Raw genomic sequence first — 22,075 nt, 5'->3', positions numbered from 1 at the left:
GGTAAACTACCTTTTTTTATTATAGAGCGAGGCGATCAGTGTCATTTTGGATATCAGATAGTCGTTTGCTGTATTATCCATCTGTAGATAATTCAGTCATCAGCAATGACTCCTACTACGGAATTTAAATTATTATATATTTATATATAGTAATAATGGTTTCTTTAGGCACCCCTGTTTTATACCACGATTTATGTCAAACCAGTCACTCACTTCCCCATTCGCTATAACTATTGCTGTCTCTTTTATACCTCTCAACAATTGTTCCTATGCTCCATATCCAGCCAAACCTTTCAACAGTTTTCTTGTAAACATATCGACTAAAGTAATACATCGAGGAAATGTTATTTAGAAGAAATAAATAAACCCTTAATAATCTGTTGAGAATGGTTGGTATTATCGTGGTTGTCACTCAAAATTTAGGTTATTTCGCGGACTTTGCCGATGGAACAATGAAGAAAAGCAAGAATGTAAAATTCATTAAAGAAGAAAAAACCTTTGCAGTTGCCTAGGGCTGCTAGAAGGGAAGCTTTTTCCCCCATGAGAAGATTGATATGAGTGATTCTTGGCACAATTTTTATTTGCGTGTCCTTTTATTTTATGCGTGACATTCGTGAAAAAGTTGTAAACCAGTAGCGAAGCCATCCCATGGTCATCAAACTAAATAGATTAGCATAATCGTCCACTGATTAGGCTTATATAAAATTTCCTTTTACGAAACTTTTTCTCCAACCATCATCACATCCAATGTCACACATTTCTTCTCCCGTTTCCAAATTCTCACCAAAGAGTTTCTTCATTTCTGCCTAAGACGTTCTCTATTGACGCTTAATACCTCAATTTCATATCCTCTCCCATCGCATTACCAACTTATTTTTCACATTTTTTAACATGTATACGAATGTATGCTTATTCGGTAATTCCCCTTTTACATACTTTTCACCTCCGCTGGAACATTCTCCTTTCTTACTTGTCAAGTTGATTCAATTTTATTTCTCATATATCCATTCTTAGCCTTGTATTTCCTTCCTTCACCGCAAAGGAAACGTTTCGTACGCCCAAGGTAATTGCATTTTAAATACTTTTATGAATCTCTCAGGCGTTTCCTCCTCTTTCTCGGATGCTTTTTTTCACAAATGACTTCAAATCCCTCGCCATCTTTTATTCTTCAACCTTGCGTTATGATCTTCTCTTATTGACACTTTAGGTATAGTCCTCCATTCGTATTGAATTGTACGTATTCTAAGAAGACATGATTTTTCATGACATCACGCTAAAAAAATCCTATTTACGATAGACCTAGAGCCTAAATGTTCAATTAATCAATGAGAAACTATACATTCCTTATATCCGACCTCATTCAGAAATCAACTATTTAAGCTTCACAATTGTTTTAATTATATAATTAAAATAAACGATTCGTAATGTAAATAGCCAAATTCACCATCAAACTGTGTGATCACTCAAAAATCATATTCATGCGTGATATTTACAGTTTAAATAATAGATCTCTGAGGAGGACACTTAAAATGAAATGAGCAAGTAAGGAACCGAGTTTCACCCTAAGTTTCATAGAAAGGCCAGATCAAGAACAATTGAGGGTTTTGATTTTCGTAACCATGCCTTTCCCTGCAATACTTTTGGCTATGCAATCATTTATGAAGACACGGCATTGGGAGATGGCACACCCGATGAGGAAGTGCCCCTCCGATCTGTCCAGTCCAATCAGTTCTCTCTTGGCGTGCCAGGCGCCTCCGAGGTGGAGGGTGGCACGCGAGCCTATGGCTCATCTTCGGCCTCGTGAAGGAAAAATCGGTTGGAAGGAAGGGTGGCAATGGAGCAGCCGCCGTGTGCCGTCTTTGCCGAGGAAGGGATGGAAAGAGAGCATCGGGGAGGGGAGACTAGGGGACACTAAGTCAGGGGAGTGCGGAGGTGAAGGGGACAGGAGGAGGTGTGATGGGGATCGGTGATCTCAAAGAGGACGGGAAGGTGGGGGTGGTGAGGGTCGTGAGGGAGGGGGCTGGGGGCCCACGGGTGCGAGGGGAGGCCGCGTGCACGGAGGGGGCGATGAAGACTTTATATAAAAGGCCGACTGATCGGAGGCTGGCCGCTGAGGCGCTGTGCTCTTGCCCTCCGGAGGTGTGTCGTGCTTCAGGGAGTGGTTGAGAGTGGGGAGTGAGCTCCTGCAGACCTCGTTCTCGAAGGCGGGCTGACTTGTACGTGTATCGAAAAAAAATTAGTCTCAATCTCGAAGCTCGCATTCGAGAGGAGACGGACTACAAGACGTGCTCGGCCCTAGAACGGTAGACGGGACGGCGCCGCCCTCCCCAGCAAACCACGGCCCCTCGAGCGACATCCACCCCCACCCGAAGCTCGAGGAGGGAGAGACGAGGAGCGAGGGTTCGGCTACTGCAGCGTTGGATCAAATAAAAGAGTGGTAAGCGTGACAACTTGAAATCGGGGCTCTCTTGGCGGAGCATCGCGATTGCATTTGGAGAATCAAATCACGAATCACCGAGAACGAAAACAGTGAAACAAAACAGTAAACATCAAATTCCACGCATTTGGTTCTTATTTTGAGTATTATACCATACTAAAACTTATTTTAAAAGTAGGAGTCATAAAATTTCAAGTAAATGTGCCGTCTTAAATGCTACTTTAGCCACTAAGATGTTTTCAAACGTCGCTCTCTTTAGTGGATTAAATTTTTTTCCTGCCCTTACAAAGCTATGGTTAAACTCGTACAACTCTATATTACAAAGCATGGTCAACGCACTTCATTGTTGGCCTAAGAGTTATTTGATTTTAGTAGTAAGATACCTGGCTTTCCGTCAGGTTGTTAAAAGTTACTGAGATCACTTCATCACCTGTCAGATTTGAGACTCTCATCAATTCAACAGTTAAAAATTTTATAATATGTGCTTTTTCATTCTGTATTGAAAGAAACAGTGCTATCTTTAATGTCCGACACCTAGAGAAAATGGTATTATAAAACGACAGCCCGTGAGAAAAATTAGAATAATGTCGGTCGTAATGACGACTAATTTATTATCCGTTGATATTAATATATAAATATATCAATCATTAATGTATTTATTTAAAAACTCAAAACGCAGCCAACGTTTTCCCTGTTAAATTGGAATATAAAAGAGATATGGCGACAAAAAATTAAAAAACCTACGCCCAAGTTTGGGATATCCCTATGAGACTAAGGAATCGAACCCGCGACCTCTGGACTAGCAGGGTAGGGCGATACCCTGCCGCCGCCGCCACCAAGGCGAATAAGCGTATTGTCATGTCATTAATTATGCATCCATGACCGAGGCGGTGTTAGAACCCATGACCTTCAGGCTATGTGTTGACCGCCCCGACCGAAGTGACTTCACCTCGCCGTCTGCAGCGAATTGTGAGGTATATGCCGCATTATGCTTCCGTCTTATGCTCCGTCCCCATCCTCTCCTGTCTCCTCACCAGATACAGCGCAGTCGGAGCATCTTACAAGTTCTCCCCGTTTCCTTTTCTGCTCGGGCTGACGCGGTGGTGCGGCTTGTATTTCGCATGCGATATCGCCCGCTGCCCTTTTCTTTCCTCTCCACCCCTTTCTTCCGTCCCCCTTCCCATCGCCGTTATCTGGAACGCCGACGTTGACTCGGTGACCGCCGCGGGAGGCAGTCGGCCACTCGCAAGGGCGGTCGGTTTGTCTGCCCCGCCGACACCCGCGTGAGGACTCTCGTGCTCTGTCATTTCATTTTGTCGCACCGCGTGCAGGAAGTAAAATGGTTTTAATTGAGGAGCCAAGGACGACGCCTCTTGCCTCCGTTATTGCCCTGTTTCCGTTCGTAATGCTTGCCAATGTGTACGTGTGAGTAAGTGCTTCGATGTCCAAAATATTTTATGCCATCCAAAGACGCTTTTAAACTATTTTAATTTAAATGACTAACGGAAGAACTCTTTTTGATGATTTGGCTAGTCACTAAAATTATTGAAATGGATCATATCGTTTGTAATTTTAGGACGGGAGCGAACCCGTATTCTGCAATCAAGGTCAATGAAGTCAAATAACAATCCACACAATTCTTTCAGTATGCATGTGTCGGGAGATGAGGGCAAAATTTCCCACTTATCTATGCGTTACCTATGGATTTAACATAATCTTTCGCGTTCACTCTCATTAAATCGCCGGAATGCATTTACTTCCGTTGCCTCTCTCTCTCTAAATAAATTGGCCAGCATAGGCATGTCCATTCTTAGTGCATTTAAAAGCAAAAATCTAATTATACAGGCATGTAATTAGTTTTTCAGACCGCGTGAAATAAAAAATCTTGGTTCTTTCGTCTTTAAATGCGTTAGCTGTACGGTATTGTCGTGATTGAAATCTGAAAATGGTGACACCAAGCGAAATCGTCTTCCTCTTCGTAATATTGATGTTACCTTATCATGTGTAACACTCACTTTGAAAAGATACTCTTTGGCATTAAGTCTTTATAGTGATATCTATTTCATATTGATTATTTAACTATGAAAGATAAAAATTTTTTATGAAGACACCTGAAGGCAGTGCATGTTAGTCACTTGCAACTTGCAATTTTATTTTAGACTGAGTGTTATGGAAATTGAATGTCAATCAACAATTGATATGATTGGAAATATAATGTGGTATAACTTGGTATTGTGTGCCATGGATGAAACTGGAAGAAGCTGAAACCAAAATATTAAGGAGTTTATTTACGAAATAAAGCTCACATCTATTCACCACCACGGAAACTGTGGCTGGTATTCATAGTGAAATATCATTTCGACCAAGGCTGCAAAGACGGAAAACTATCTTTGATTCTAGATTCTAAGATTCACCATTAAGCCATTATTTTCCAGAATCTGAATTGACTGAAATTGGGATTTGCCTCAAAAAAATTTGCAATTAATTTAGCGAAGAAGTTTTTGGAACACCGGCACGCACCGGAGCGGCGGCGCCCGGAATTACTTCTGCTTTTACGTAGCCTTCTCACATTCCAAGACGTATCCATGAGATGTAAATTAATTGATATTAAGTAGGAGGGAACTATAATGAAGGCCGACATTTATTCGCTTCGAAAATCGGCTTAAAATGTATATCATGCGTCTGCGGCTAATCAAAGTAAACCAGTGAGCTTTACATGGCTGATTCTCACCAAACTACGCCGAGCGTTTTTTTTTATTGCGGAATCGGGATCTCGATATTCCGGAATGTAGACTTATGAACTCCGTTTTCCTTATCGACCTTGGAGCGAAAAAATCGTGTTCTTACTTTTCCCCCCATTTACAGAGAATACGAATTCTGAGCATGGCGTCGTACTTCCCGCTACATGAGCGTAGTGGTAAATTGCGCGTCCATTTCGTACAGCTGACGCAATCCGGCGGAGAACAAGGAAAGCGGCCGTCGGCCCCGCATTAACCCGCCTCCTCCACCCCACTCCCTGCGGATCGCTTTCTTATCCCGACACAGGTTTCAGCCACACTCCACCCACTCCATTTCCCTCCAACCCCCCACTCCTCGCAATCCCTCGAAATGCCCGCCCTCCACCCCTTCCTCACCTTTCCACCTTGCAACGCCACATGTCCAGATTTGCAAAAGTCTTCGGATTTCGTGTGTTTATCTTCCCATGGTGCACTTGAATATATATTCTCTGATCAGCTAATTGAGTAATGAGGGGAAAACTCAGCCAGGATAGGGCTACACGATTTCCGTATTCGCATCGGCTTCGATATAATTGGTAGGGAAGGCTTTATAATGTTCGAATTGCACCAAATCCAAGAGTAACTGACTGCCTGCCAGTTTTATCTGTGCTCGTCAAATTGGTCTGCAAATGATAATCCGAACGTTGCTGTTTCATCTTAATAACGGACATAGAAGTACTAGAAAAGTAGGTCATAGATGCGGCGACTTTGAAATTAGGCACGATTTCCATGAGAGAGATGACCGTTACCGTCGACGTTCGAGTTAAAAGAGTGCCACTTACCAGCCATGGGCCTATCCAATCCAAAGGGCCCACGCCTCTGAAGTAGCTCAACTCAAAGGATCCAATATTAGTTTCCCATACGGTGGGAGCTTGTGAAAAAAACTCGCCGAAAACTTTTGAAAAGCATCAATAAGTCAGCATTGTACTTTTAGCATGATGGCATGTAATTTTTAAAAGACCTCTAGTCTTATCTGTATAATCATGAAAATTATTTTGTATTTCGATAACCTTTGTGCCACAACTTCATTTATTTCAATATTCAAAGACATCTACATCTAATTCTCTGAGTTATTAATTATATCCGCAATAATGAGTATTTAGGGCAAAAGAAGGAAAAAGAAGTATGTCGAGAAAATGTAGAGGAACAAAATTATATTTTAGTCTATCATAGTAGTTCTACGAGTGCCTTCTTTTAGTACTATGATTATAGTACGAATCATGTTGCTTAAGGAAAGAAACGGATACTCTATCTGTTCGTTGTGCTATGTCTCTAGTTTTATCACTATAGCTCGACCTAGTGATCAGTAATACGATTTTTCGTCCTCATTTGTGCAGTTAACATCACATGTTCGATGCCGTCTTACCATAGGAACATTTTCTCTCTTAACTGTGGTTCACCTAGATACATCTTTGATTTTTTACTCATTAGTTTGGTGAGTTAACAATAACCAAAATTTTATGAATTCTAATGAATGCAATGATTAACATTACATTCGATAAATGATATTCATTGGAGTGATTAACGTAAATGTATCCACATGTTGCATATGTTTTATGCTTAAGTATTACATTATATATATATATATATATATATATATATATATATATATATATATATATATATATATATATATATATATGTCTTCTCCTTTTTCTTCGTACTCTGAATTTTCTTATCTATGCCTTACCCATTTCCTTTGATTGTAAATGAAGTTAATATTATGTATATATATTATCATTATATTATTACATATTATATATATATTAACTTCATTTACAATCAAAGGAAATGGGTTAGACATAGATAAGACAATTCAGAGTACGAGGAAAAAAGGAGAAGACAAAACGAAGTAATCAATAAAAAACAGCATCATTCCAAATAAATAAATAGTCTAACCATTCAATTTAATTGCGTAATCGTGTCCGACAAGTATACGGGTAACTGTCCAAAAAAACTCAATTTCCTAAAGCCTGACTCTCTCAAATTAATTTGCCAAACTTTCCCTTGTGAAGCCTCTAGATCCGGCCATCTCGACGCATTCCTGGATTCAAATTTCTCAATATTCCTTCCTGCCAAGATTATGCCAAACTTGTGTCCCAGCTGCGCAAAAGCCCGCAGCCTTTAAGAGCGTTCCCAAAGTTGCTAGCTCAACCTTGGTAAGATCAAGAGTCATGGCTGGCTTTTTCGGTTGTTGCCAATTGCCGTCTTATGCTAATAGAAACCATGTAGAATAGTAGAAATAAGTTTGATATAGCGTTGAGTCACTTAAACGCAAACAGCTCTGACTTCGGGATATTTCTATGTAATGATGTGACGTTTTTATGTGACCCCCCTTCCTTGCTGTTTCCGACGAACCAGACAGCTTATTTTGTTCGATTTTTGAATCAGCGTTACGGAATATCGAACTGATGTTTAATTTAAGAGGCATAATATGTTTCCTTTACTTTTTCATGGTTACGTTTTCCAATCTTGAGTTTCAATAATTCGGCGGAAGCGCGTATTCCAATTGTGCTGCCCCGCAGTTAGGCCTAATGCGAAGCGGCAGCCAAGTATTTTATACATTGAATAACTCTCAGTGCATTAAGAATCCTATGTCGTCACTTGTCCTTTCCGTTTGATATTTAAAAGGTGTAGAAATCATTGGAAAATATAAGAACAAAGAAATTAATTACTGATTGTGCAAACATACCCGAAATCATTGTTTTCCGAGATTTTGTATCCAATTTATTTGCTAAGGTTCACAAGTTTTGTGCATCGAATAACGATCTTATTTTATATGCACTACTCACTCTCTCCTCCTCTGAAATTCATTCCCTCCATTACTCCGATAATGAAATGATTTCAATCAAGAGAGCTCAACAAAATATGAAAACCGCAATTAATTCCCGTTTTCCAAGGGAAATCAACTAATTATCCCTAAATCAGTTCTCAGGCGCAAATGGTGACGAGGTAAAAACAAAGGTCATTCGGTTGACTTTAGACTTTGACCCATTGGCTATGGAATATCCTAAGCACCTGATGAGGAAAAGAAGATTCTCCGAAGGAACCAATGGCCTTCCTACTCAACAAGATTTCCTCTATTCTTTATCGTTTTCCTTAAAATTGTTCGTTAATGAACATATCATTCACTAGAAAAGTGAACGGCTTCCTCAAGCTCCTTTTCTGCTCATTTAGAGGGTAATGAGCAAGTCCTTGAGACGAACGTATTGAAGAGCAAGTTGCTGGGATGGAAGTGGAAGCCTCGGAATCTAGTGTTGCAGCTTTGAGCCCCACTTTCGATATGGACATTATAGCTGCCCTTGTAACATATAGAATTCATCATCTCCAGTCGGGTGCCCTGCATACTTAATTTCATCATGCTTCCGTATTTCTTTATTTTATCTATTCCCGTCCAACTTTGGTCCAGGGTGTTCCTTTATGTGTCTTTCCATTCAGTTTCATTCAAATTATTTTGCCACGGAAACTGTTGTAGGTAATTAAGTATCGTTGATATTTTCCAGTTTTATTTTTTCCCACATGATTTTTGATTCTCTACTCTTGTCGTCATTGGGTAACATGGAACTTGTCATCTCCTGATTTTGCCTGTTCATAAAACGCGTGTAAATAACGAAGTAGTGAAATTATACTTGGTTTTTTTACAGTCCGTGTACAAGAATGTTTACAAAGTTGAATAAATTTGTTCATTTCCTCAAATATCAAAATTCTCTGGTATTTTGAATATCGATGTATATTTTCAATCCAAACCTTCAAAGAAACACGCATTCCATAAATTAAAAAAATATTAATATCTTACGTAGACATGTCTCGTTTTTGTTTGATTGTCAATTTGTAAAATAATACCTAATTTTATTTAACTCGTGTTGTTTTTGTTCGTATATTCTACGGGATTTATTCAAATTATCATTACCTAGATAAGAAGCATAAACGTCGATCGCAATGTCGAACAAGGCTTACACTGAGTATGGCATGGTAAAATTCTTACGAATTAATGCTTGCACACTTGGAGACAATGTTGTTAATCGCTAATTTTATTATTTTGTGGACATTAGAGAAACTAAAACATTTATAGGGAGCGGAGCGGAAACATAATTCATTCATACATATAATTAATAAAATTCTTTTCAAAACTTCGCTTCTAGAAAACAGCTAATGGCCACATCGAGTCAAAATTCACAATTATCATGGCGTTTGATGATGTAAATATTAGATTTTATTGCATACCGATCATTGTAAGGAGAGAGTGCACTGAAATATTCTCACCTTCGTTTATATTATTATTCGTAATTACTAATAAAATGATATTTACTCTAACTGGCATGCTCGTGAAATTAAATATATGTACCAATGGAGTAGAATGAATCCATACTATGACTTTGCTTTAGTAAAATCAATTGCTCCAGTCATGAAATCTATCACCATATACACCATAAATAATTCATCTAATTCCATCTCTCCCACCCTCTCACAACTTGGTAGATTAAATTTAAAAATTTGTTAAAATAACAGTGGTAAGTTTCTCTGGTGGAGATTAGCATTTATCCTTCGAAAATGTACATGTAGTATATTCCACCACAAAAAGGGTCGTATACATGCTCATATGTGTAGGCCTCATATTCAGGGTTCTATTCTTAGTGTTCTATTTTTATTAACCTGCGTGTTCTATTGAAACGCCTTACTTTCATCCTCGCCCTTTTTCTCTACGTATAGGATATAATAACTTAATCGAGATGAAAAAATCTATCCTCATAAAATCAATATTGAAAATAGTTAAATAAATACTTTAAATTCATTACTTTAGTACCTATTGTCATAGGCAGCATATGCATCCTAAAATAAAGATTTCTAAACTATAAGTTTGTCAATTGATAGTAAAAACTACATAACAGTGGGTGACTACGAGTAAAAGGCCTTAGTAAGAGCTGTCACATTAGTCTGACTGTAACATATCTCAAGCTCTAGGCTTGAAAAAACATTCGAATACTTCTGACGATTTCTCCTATAGGTATTTTTTTCTTTTTCCTCTTTCTTGAGTAATTCTCCAATCTTTTTCGTATGCCTCAGAAAGTACGTAGTGGGCGCAAAAAAAGGACCTACACTGCGTTGATTTGCCCTTACCGGAGCGGTCTGATTTTTTTCATCACTCCCACTCGGCATTGTTCCTTTTCTTCACTTCTCTCTCGCGCCCGCTGTCTTGCCGACTCCGTCCAGCACTCAACCGCCCCTGCCCCTCACCTTCACCCCACACCCCACTTCTGCCTGCTTTATCAGCTCACCCTCCGGAATCTTGCCTCCCCGCTCTTCGAGTAAGTGTACCGTATTTTCCTTTGCCGCAGAGCCGTTTCCCGGGTGAAATGTCTCACTCAGTCCGGACGTTCAGCCCCATGCAAGGCATGGTTGACGTGGTCAGTCGTGCTGCCGCGTGACGTGTGAGTAGATGGTCTTCCCGTCCCCTTCCCTCTCGCCGATCACCCGTATGGTGACCGCTGCGGTAAATCCCCCACGATACTTTGGGCTCGCTTTGTGGTTGCTTACTTTGCGGTGGTTGGTATTAGTAGTTAGGCAATGAATCAAGATATAAAAAGTCGTAAGATGGAAATCTTCCCAATTTATATTATTCATCATCACTGGCAGGTGCTCTTATTAGATTGGTTCGGCGTAGCACCACACTTAAGTTTTTCAATTGGTATACCTTTGTTTACGTATTATGTCCTCTCTGTGACGGCGGTCATTACTTCCTTTTTTGATGTGTCTCTGAAATTATTTCCTATCCTCTTTTACCTCGACGTACGTCTTCCATTGTAGTTCTTAATGTCCCCAAGATGTCCAACCTTTCTGTTTTCCTCAGTTTTCAATTAGCTTCTTTGATAAAATTTTACCAACTTCAAATTCTTAACGGAAAAACAGATTTTCCGGTGAAAATAAAAAATACACCGTTTTTTTGTCAAAAATATAAAAATTATGAGCGTCCGAACTATACAAAAATCAATTATAAAATAATAATGGCACAAACTGATATCTCCAAAAGAGTATACCAGAACCTTTATTTATGTTAAATATGCTTTCCTGCATTAAACCACAGTTTTAATTTGTCATAAATGTCAAAATAGATTTGCTTCCCCTTAAATGTTCATATTTGAAATCGCTCGTAACTCGGATTACATTAAAATTAATTTTAAATGAATAGAAAATGAATTCTTACGCCTTATTCAGGCGGTGGCCCTGATAGTTTTTACAGTTTTTAGAGTCAGGAATCCGAATCCTGTATTTGAATTGTGACTAATGTCATCTTCCCAGTTTAATGTTACCTCTGCAATTCCATGTTATTTCTCCGTTTATTTTTCATGAAAACAATTTTCAACATAATGCCCCAGAACTTTGCTAAATTATGATGTCATAGGACGATGATGGGGCGTAATTTATACGTATCGATTTCACTCAAGATTTAATTCATAAGGATTTAGTAAAAAATGTCCCTCATCAATTAGAGTGAATGATCTTTCGTAAAGTTTGCTGTTAATTTGATCAACGCCCCATTACGATCGTGCGGTGGAAAGCTATATTGACAATTCATTTAGTTATCAAGAAAATTTTTTTTCGATATTTTGGTGCATATGCGGAAGAGTAAATTTGTAAAATTAAGTTACATTACTCGAAATCTCCGTGGAAATACAAAGTAAAGCGAAAAAGTGACCTGATGACGAAACTGGGATAAAAAGGAAAAAGGTTTGTCTGCTTAAGCCACGTGTTCTGTGTTTGAAGCTTATGTACAAGCACCTGTGCTACGCAACTTTGTGGGCAGCCACGTTTATGAGCTGACGCTAAGGTGCTAGTGCCTTCCTTCTAGAGGGATTAAAGAGGAATTCGCCCCGAGGTAGCCATTCAGCATTATTTCTCACTGTGAACTAGGCTTTCCCAACTTGCAAGGACTGATTTCATTAGCCTCATTTTTTTTCTCACAGAGTTTCCATCTAGCCATGTTGCTCGCATGTGTAATCCTTGATCACCGTCAATGTTCAAGATAATGATAGATTTTTAATTTAGTCTTCTTCAATTGTAAGTCTTCCAGGAGGATTCACTCTATATTGCTAGGAGCTAACCCTATGTTGGATTTTAGAATTTAAGTTTTTGTTGTCAATAACCATAATTCCTGCCAACATTTGTAGAGTAGAATATACATAAAATTATTTGCATAGGCTTCATAATACCCTGATTATTTATTTTATTACTGTAAAACTACATCTTGAGTTTGTATTTTCAATATTAATTTCATTCTAATCAAACTTCCGCCGAATAGATAGTACTTTTCTCCATAATAACAGAGACGAAGACTATTACAATTTTCCACTTGATAAATATTTATTCCCGACTTGTTTCGATGCACTACATCATTTTATAGAAAATGATGTAGTGCATTGAAGCCTAATAAATCTTTATTAAGTGGAAAATTTGTAATAGTCTTCATCTCTGTAATTAGGGAATAGTTCCAACACATCACATCTGAATCTGTAATTCACACTTTTCACCATATTTGTCGCTGTATTGACTATAAGAATATCATTACTATCCGCGTAAAAATGTTCACGATACCCTATACCGTTGCCTAATTGTAGTTATTTGAGTAGTTGGTTTGGATGAATGGTGTCTGGGCGCCTCCCTTTCACGTGCCCCTCGTTGCGCAGGGTGCCACGTGTTTGTGGAAATACTGCAGTAAAAGTAAAATTACTATTGACCTAAACCCCCTGCCATAGATCCATGCGATGATTCTCGGGGAAGTGTATGGATTTAGATGTACCGTATATGATGCATGTAGTTCTTTCTAATACAATCAATTATTTCCATGATGTGCCTGTAGACAAATTAAATTAACCTGTGAAAGAGAGCGGAAATGAAATTGATCGTCTATTAATATTTGACTTGTGTGGAGTTAACACACACACACACACATATATATATATATATATATATATATATATATATATGTCATTTAAAAATATAGAAGCTCTCAAATCTTTTTGCAATCAGGAAGTCGACAACTTCAACGTGAGAATTGAATTCATTTAATGCCGCAATTTGCAACGCAGAGCACGTGAGTGACTTCAATGCGAGAATTTTCCGCCTTTTCAGACATACGGTGAGTTAGAAGGATACATCATCGTGGGAATTTCTTGCTTAATGTTACGCAATCGGAAATCAATGGATATTTGCCCAGTGTCTTAATTGCTACATAAAATATATTTTTAAATGCATCCACTTAATATCCAATGTGATAATACGATTTACGGGCTATAATCAAGTTCAATGGATTGATGCCGTTTAGAATGTCATCGCCCTCGTCGGTAATATATCTGTGGGGATTGTCCCCTCAGGAAACATTCCATTAATTAGAAAAAAATCTATTCATAATGCACAGCCACCTCTCGAGCTCGACTACTTTCACTTTCCTTGACACCTACGCACGCACATGACGTCACCTTGGCACTGCTCTCATCTTGTCTACCCTGCGTTATGACCTCCAGATGAGATCTCCTTGTTTTCCTTATACGCTTCCAATACGGGTGCTTGGCGGCCACGGTCTATGACAGAAATATTGATACCTCAGCGTGACAGACCAGTCACTCTTCTTAGCTCAATAGAGAAGTCACACTCTGGAGGCAACGGGATGATAACTGAACTAAAAATATCGCTTTTTTTCCTCTACAAATCCGTGTTAGATATTCTTGTGTGAATTGGAACGCCAAACGAGATCAGGCTGCGGAGTGGCTACCCTTAAAAAAGCATTCTTATCACCACTAACCATTTTGTAAAATAGATTCCGTATTAAGGCGGAACAGTAGCTGAACAAAATCTCAACATCCTGACCCGAGTCCAAACCCACGAATCCTGGGTGAAATGGGGATTCATCACACCCAAGGCTATGGCAGACTAACCACTTAACCCACTCTCAACAAAAATTGACGAGGGTAACCAATGGTTTCTAAGCGGTTTTTCTACCCGAGAGTAGTATCACGAGCTGTACCTAAATGTTTGCACGTGATTTGTTGGCTTCATGATTTTACGGTGTTTCGGACTCTTTTGAGTTATTAAACCAAGATCAGAAAGTCTGTTCGTGCAGGAAAAACTGAATGAGTGATCTTTCGATTTTGTGACCGGTACACTCCGTAATGACTGGATAAAACTGGCGAAAGCAAAGGAATTCGCATTCCATAGTGATATTTCGCTTTAAATTTGATACACACTGGAATTGTACATCAAACTTGTGTTATCCTTAATCAATTAACACGTGCTGAGATGACATATTTTTAGTTTCCCTTTGCCCTTTAATGAGGCTAAAGAATATAATGTTTGAATATTATTACTTCACTCCAACTGTGGCCTTATTTTTTTTGCGAGTACCTCGTGACATGTTCTACTGTATTTGTAAAAGCAACTTGACAGAAATATTTTGTTGGCAATCAACAGCTATTATAGAGAACTAATGCAATTTCTGCTGCCGTTCGCTTTGAAGGATAAAAATTACGAGATGTCAGTAGGACTAAGGTCACCGTTCTAAGTAGGTCAGCAATATTTTGCGGTTAACATTGAGAGATTTTCTAAGTTGGGTAAATAAACGTCTATATATAGCGCCAATATTGATTACTAATCGCCAGCTAGCACTTCATAATGAGGAAATCATCCATTATTCCCCACGACAAATTATTATTACATTGCATACATTATTCACGGCTCGCTTAGTGATAATTCATGGCAAGCCAAATATCAGTTTGGAGGCCAGAGAATCTGCCAATATTTGCATGTTGTGGCATTCGGGAATTGATTCGCAATCTTTCTACCACGCTGTACCACAAACTTGACCTGTCAACATCTTGTTTTTGCGATTTTGCTTTTCTCGTATTGGGCGCATTTTTTCTCGAATCTCGAAGGCTAGAAGCATCTGAGGCAGAAAACGATGAGGAAGCAAAGGAAATGAAAATCATTTGATACTTATTAGGTAAGATGACGTAAAACGGACTCCTAATAATGCAATTATACGTACCCCATCGTCTTGCTGTGGACTCTCTTTTCCGGGTGCCTCCATTCCAAGGTTTGTCTTAATTTTGACCGCCCCCATTCCATCTCTTCCTCCGCTCCTTTCTCCTTTTAGAAGAAAAGAGGGGAAACCATAACCGGATCGATGCGGTCGGCCTCTCGAGGAGAGGGGAAGGTCAGTGGGAATGGTCCCTAGAGGTCCACGAATGCATACGAAGGCATTGGAAAAGATAAACAAAGATCCTTGTACTGTCTGCGTGTCTGCTGTCGCCCTGTGGGATATCGCATCTGCGATACGTCGACAAGTATCTTTTGACAATCTTGATCTCCTTCTAGAAATCGGAACAATGAGTTCAAAATCGGTTCTGGGAACTGTTGGCAGTCAAAAATATCTTAATCGGCCTTTATCCTTATTCTTCCCGATGCCCTTAACACTCTTAATTATACGTCATTCATTTCGCTTCAAATCCAACCCACGAAAGCGCTTGGGGTCATTGAGAGTGGGGAGTCATTTTATTTTACCTAACGTGAGTTTTGCCTGTTGATTCAGCAGATGCTCCAAGGGCTATTTATGTTATTTCTTACTTCCTCTTAAAAATGACATTACTCGTAGACTACATATGTCCATAGAGGGTCTATGCAATACTGTAAAATCTCCGGGATTTAATTACACCAACAACACGTCTTCATACCCTATGCTGCAAGTATTCACCCTGTATTTAAGTACTTATATGAATATTGAAGATACTTTAGTACATGTTGGCAGTAGTTGATATAAAAACTTCTGAGGGTTAGGGTGATTTTCATATGTGTATGAACAATAATAATATGATAATTTTTTCTCTACAAAGAAAGTTGAGAAAGCATAATAAATTTAAAACGAATTGCAAAGCATCCTACAAAATATCTTTTTATGCTCGTGAAACAGGTGGTGATCAAAATGAAGTTAATTTTGAATTTTATTAAAGCCAAAAATACTCCAGAAGGGAGGCCTTCCGATTCCCCACCCTTGGATCTGCTACTGCTTTTAGGAGTCTAAAAATTTCCCTGAATGTATTTAATAAAACACATTTGATTGATCAAACTTACTAGTGAAAATGAGGCTGCATTTGAACGTGATGGATTCACACGCAGAAATGTTTCTTCGAAGAAATTAATTACTGCGTGAAATATGGTAAAATATTGAAAGATAGACAACTATCAAGCAATGACTATCAAAACGTAGGCATGCGTGGAGAATACTAGAGAGACCAAGACCATTTAACTTAAATTTACAGTGTCAAAATAAAATTAATAAACTGAAAAACTCTAGTAAACTTTTTTCACTAATTAAACGCCTGCTAGGCTACTTTAAACTCTACTTTCAACCACCGAATACCTCTAGTTTTATTATGCCTGCATGATGTATTTTAGCGTTAAATCTACAAGGATTTGTCTTGACCAAAAGAATTTTACGCTCAGGTTGCCTGATTGAAATCGACATTTCATGTAACATAACGAAGTAATGTAGCAGATATGTTTCATGATAAATAATCAGAAATAGTAGAGTAAAAGCAGAATGACTGGTGACCTAACACACCCTGTCAAAACACCCTTGTGACGGCTTGCGAAGTGGTGTGTGTATATCGGTGGATGGAAATTCTTAACCCTGGAGTTCCTTTTTTCGTATTTATTTAGAGTTAATCTGCCATTTTCATCCACAATAGTTGGCAATTAATATCAGTGATAGCGATGTTTATTGTGTGAAAATGCGTACTTTTTTTGCAGGTTAAATTGCATGGATAAGTAAATGCATAATTGTAGGCACTGTTTCAAACATTCCTCAACTTCTTAAAAGCATTTTTATCTCTCATTCTTCCTAATCTATCATTCTTGAATCGTGGAGGTAGTGGTCGTTTTTACGCTTTTTTGAAATCAAAATTGTTTATTTACATAGTATTGAAATTTACATTGTATATTATCCAGAGAGGAGGCTTGATGGCGATATTAATATAATAGAAATGTTTAACTTGAAAATGTTGCTAACGAAATTACAGTGGAATCCCATTCACCGCGCAATAAAAAAATGCAAATATATGTAGTGATAGAGATGACCGCTCCATTTCGTCATCATCTTCCCCAGATAATCGTATATAATGTTTTGTTTTCATTTAACACTACAGAGACACAATCAATGGAAAACATCACTTTCACTGTTTGCATAGATCAGCAAAATAAGTAAATGAATTTAAGTGTTTTATAATTCCATTCGAAAGAAAAAAAATTATATGTATATCGAAATTCACTATAATTATGTACTTAATATGGGGTTGTCAAAGCTACGAAGATACGTTTGTTCTCACCAGGTGATATTCCATTTTAAAGGTGTTAAGAATTTTGTCTTGATGTTAATACCTATCGCAGTTTTCAGAATTTTATATTTATGAATTATATGAGCTTTGTGTGTGAGATGCGATTGTTATGCAAACCAAAACCTTTCTTTATATTTTTACCAGTTTCTCATACATGTGATAATCTCAGATTTTATAATGAATGGACAATGTCGAGGTAGAAAATAATACTATGATTTAGCAATCAGTATGTTGATAAATGAGGAAAATACAAATATTACATTATTAGATACAAGGCAAATGCATGAAGACTGAAGGAAACCATCCTCCCAATAGTAATCATTTGTGTGCCCACAAGCCATTGCCTGAAGTACATTAAACATGAGTGAATTTTTTCAGCCATAGGTTGCTTTTCACCGATATTTTTAATTCATTTCAGTAAAGCATGATAGTCTTTAAAATAAGCTTCATCACCTCGCCCATCCACCCATTCTATTATTTATTATTCAGCTTGTCCGAACAGCAATACAATCCAGTGAGAGAAAGTACTGCCTTCCAGGAAATAATTATTCACCAGCATATGTTCTGGTCCTGTCTCATCTCCCTGGGGAACCTCATTGGCTCATGGGTGTACCCTGACTTCATCCAAGATAATAATGGTGAATGAATGCAATTAACATACTATGCCATTCATCAAAAGTATCGAATGCTGTAAATTCAGCTCCGTCGACAATGGAGAATTTTTAATGGTATATTTTTTTGCTCAGAAATTCTAGGGAAGGAGTCATCACTCTTTTTACTCCCCAGTTTTATTGGGCGGAAGATTTTGGGAGAGGAAACTATATGGGAGGAAGGGAAACAGGGTATACATATAAAAGGATGTGTCGAGAATGCACAATTCTCTCCCGAGAAGTTTCATTTATAGTCTCTCTTTCAGTAAATGCATTTGAAATTGAACATTTGGGAGAACGTACGGCTAGCAATTGTCTCAAACTACTTGATTTAGCTGGTCATGTTAAGAGTATCGGCAACAGTGGCTTAACACCCCATGTCGCTGTACTAGAAGCAGTTACTACATGTATAATGTGGGCCAATTTGAGTGGGACACAAACCAACAATTTTATTCAATCGAGGGTAGCATACGCACGAAACCCATGTAGAAACTTATTCCAATTTGAGGTCAGTGCGTTTACAATTACGTAATGATTTGCTTAGAAGTTGGAAAACATTCCCAAAACAGTTGTTCAAAAGCACAAAAGGAGTATCTTTAAAGTACATATTATCCGAATGACTTGGAAATATGTGTAATTATATTAATTTTATTTAATGTATACTCACAGAAACATATATTACATCCGTTTATACCATGTGCTGAATAAATAAATTGCTTAATTTAAAACAAGAGAAAGTAATGGCATAGCGTACAAAAAAAGAATGGGATTGTATAGGCATATTTCAGGATGAATTTAGCAGGGACGCCAAATAAAGTCTCACAGGTTCTCCTTTCTGCTGCGTTTTCATTATAATGGCAGCACTTTGAATCCTAAATTCATCAATTGGTGAGATTTGAGTACAATCTATTGCATTCGATGATCAATCTCATGTACCAATGGACAAGAGTTCAGTTCCCACCGGGTAACAGCCGCTTCCTCGAGGGGTCAACAACGTTGCGCGAGAAAGCAGGCCACGGCCGACTCGTTTAGCGACGAAAATTAAGAAGTGCCTCAAAGGCATATAACTGAACAAGTGATTGGCTGCAGACGATTGATGCGAATTTAGGGAGAGAAAGGAGTTTGATTTCAACAGGTTGCAGTAAATAGCGTATAATTGAGGAAACTACCAATGCAGAGATTAAATTTGATGCATGCATATTCAGTATTAGCCCTAGGAAAGGTCAAAAAGAAAATAATGCATTTCATTATTTTAAATCTTTCGAAAAGTGATATGATAAATTCTATTCCAATATGGAAGAAGCAACATATTAGTTATTAGGTTTGTATTTCCAATTGTATCTGTGAGTTTGCGTGAAAATGAGCCTTCGATTATTTTGCTATCAGGCATTTATGATTATTTTTTATTTCTATTTCAAATCTGGTAAATCTGAAATCCACTGAACATAAATCTGAACAATCCCACAACTATATTGCTACTTGCATATGACAATGACGAAATTAACTTTGCCAATTACCTTTGAATCAGGGATGAGAATAGAATTTATATGGTGTTGGTTGGCTTTGCAAGTGAATCTTGGCGAATAAAAACAAAACCAATAATATGCATATTTAAATTTAAGTAATCCTCATAACGATGTTTTATATAGGCATCCGAAACCGCTTCTAGACTATCATGGTATGACGCGGTAGTTTGCAAATATTTGGGAATTAGGCAGTGTACGACACCTTCACTGTCAATGGACTCGATGTAATGCGAAGGAAACAGTCACTTTGTGCCCGTGACTGCCATTAAACAAAAAAAAATATTTTGAAATTCTCTCTCGAGACATACCTTCCTCTTTAACATTCTCCTAAGCCGCAGCTATTACGGTGGCTTAGTATCACTACCGATGAATAAGTCATGGGTGTTTTATCATATTTTTATTTTTAGTAAATCTCCTTATCATGCATAAGTGACTCATATATCTATTGTCTATTTAAAATTCCAACCCTCGCGATGGTTTTAGGAAACGTTTTTTTTATTTTCATCATTAAAATTTAATTATAAAATAAATGAATGGCGAAATAAGGATTCAGAATTTAATGTAGAATCTTTTTTTCATTACATACTTCTAGATCTGCAGGAACATAAGTGATTATGCGAAAATTAATATGGTATAATTTATCCTTGATTGACTAAGCGGTAAGCATAACGACCAGTTATCATCGATTGCCTCATTGCGGCTCACCTCGTCAACTTCCGCCTCGGAATGCAAACGTTTTTAATTATGCCATCAAAATTCATCATCGGCTTAATGTCACTTGAGATCGTTTACTCGGGTATACATTAGTAAACCTGAATATCTGTTTACTCCAACCTAGCCGAATATCTCCGCGGTCATGTCGACGACACTGATTTTTTCTCCTGCGTATAACTTCGGCTGCATTCGTGTCGCTCAACCTCTCCCCTCCCTAGCTCTTTGTTCTCTCTCCGTTAATAAATACCGAGTTTCGCAAGGTCCGCTTCGGAGCACCGTTTCTTCCCTCCACTTCTCTCCGCGTTTTCCCGCTCGCCCTGTGGCTAGTCTCTCTTTCACTCGAAACTCCCTTTCCCTCGGTTCACGGAATCGGAGCCACGTGACGACTCCTTTGTCGCTCCCTTACTTCCAAGGAGCCACTCCCAACAAACACACCGACCCTCCATGCCGAGGTCCCCCCCTCCAAACCTATCCTCATCGAAAATGGATCCCTTCTTCTCGATCCACGCCAGACTTGATGTCAATGACCAACGAATGCTCGTCTGCCGAGCGTTATTGATCGACATTCATGTTCGGGGATCTGTAAAGTGCAACGCAAAGCCTTAAATGAACAATCCCAAAGAAAGACAGTGAGTGATCCTCTTAATTGGTAAGTTTCAATTTATCTGCATCCCTGAAATACCCTGAAAATCGTCGCAGAGACGTGGCGGGGGGAGTTATGCCGCCAGCCGATTATTATAATATATTTGAGTGGAAGTTCATATAAATCTTCTAATCACCAATTAAATCTCTCGACTGGAAACCATAATCGCATCACATTGTGACTCATACCTACTTCACGGAAGGAAAATGCTCAATATTGATCTCAAACATTTCTTACCTGTATTGTTTCGTTGTGAAAATTTTTTTCTCTCCTCACAGGCAAGCAATACAGAAGCTCATGGCATAAAGTACGGATTTATCACCACGTTTCCCAATGTACACGAGGTGTTTCGGTCATAAATCAATATCACTTCAGCAACAGCACTATAATCAAGCTTGTAAGTTGAATTATAATCTTAAAGTAATAACCCAGCCAAACTGGGTGGGTAAAGTATAAAATTCCGCTATAGGCGAGAAAATGCAAACCATTGTTGCAACATCACGGATTGAGCGGTCATCAAGTCGAAGACGTGATTTGTGAAAGGGTAGAACCGGTATGAGCCATACGGCGCATACAATCACGCTTCAATGGTGCTGAGGCCAGATCATTACAATGGAATTTTTACTCAGTTAATTCAGTTGACTGCCCAAAAATACAAAATACCGCCAAACTGTTGCCCAATTCGTGATTCCAAGAGATACCCCATGGATGTGGAATATTAGTAGAGTTCCACTATCAGATGTCAAGTTCAAGACAGACGGCACATTAACGGCGTAAATGAGCCAGTGCCATGGTATATTTAGATGGTGATGACTAGCGCAAAAGCATGATACATAAATTAAAAGTGTTCAATTATGAGAATTAATTGAATCGATGCCCTCTCGGTCACTCCTGTCTCTCGAAGGTAGGAATGAACCAGCAATGAAAACGTAACTGTCAGCTGAATTT

General features: G+C 38.4%; 1 protein-coding gene across 1 annotated transcript in view; it reads left to right on the top strand.

Annotated features, from left to right (window-relative positions):
• Window positions 1–2,361: 2,361 nt before the first annotated feature.
• Window positions 2,362–22,075, top strand: part of LOC139690393 (sodium-independent sulfate anion transporter-like) — a 55,909-nt gene continuing 36,195 nt past the window's right edge. The window contains exon 1 of the mRNA XM_071587826.1: window positions 2,362–2,437. The gene's annotated coding sequence lies outside the window, so the exon portion shown is untranslated. The remainder of the gene's footprint in view (window positions 2,438–22,075) is intronic.

The sequence above is a fragment of the Hetaerina americana genome, unplaced genomic scaffold (assembly GCF_022747635.1).
Source record: "Hetaerina americana unplaced genomic scaffold, ioHetAmer1.1.p SCAF_3, whole genome shotgun sequence".
Lineage (NCBI taxonomy): Eukaryota > Metazoa > Arthropoda > Insecta > Odonata > Calopterygidae > Hetaerina > Hetaerina americana.
The sequence above is the reverse complement of the archived record's forward strand: the minus strand, read 5'-3'. Positions and strand labels throughout refer to the sequence as shown.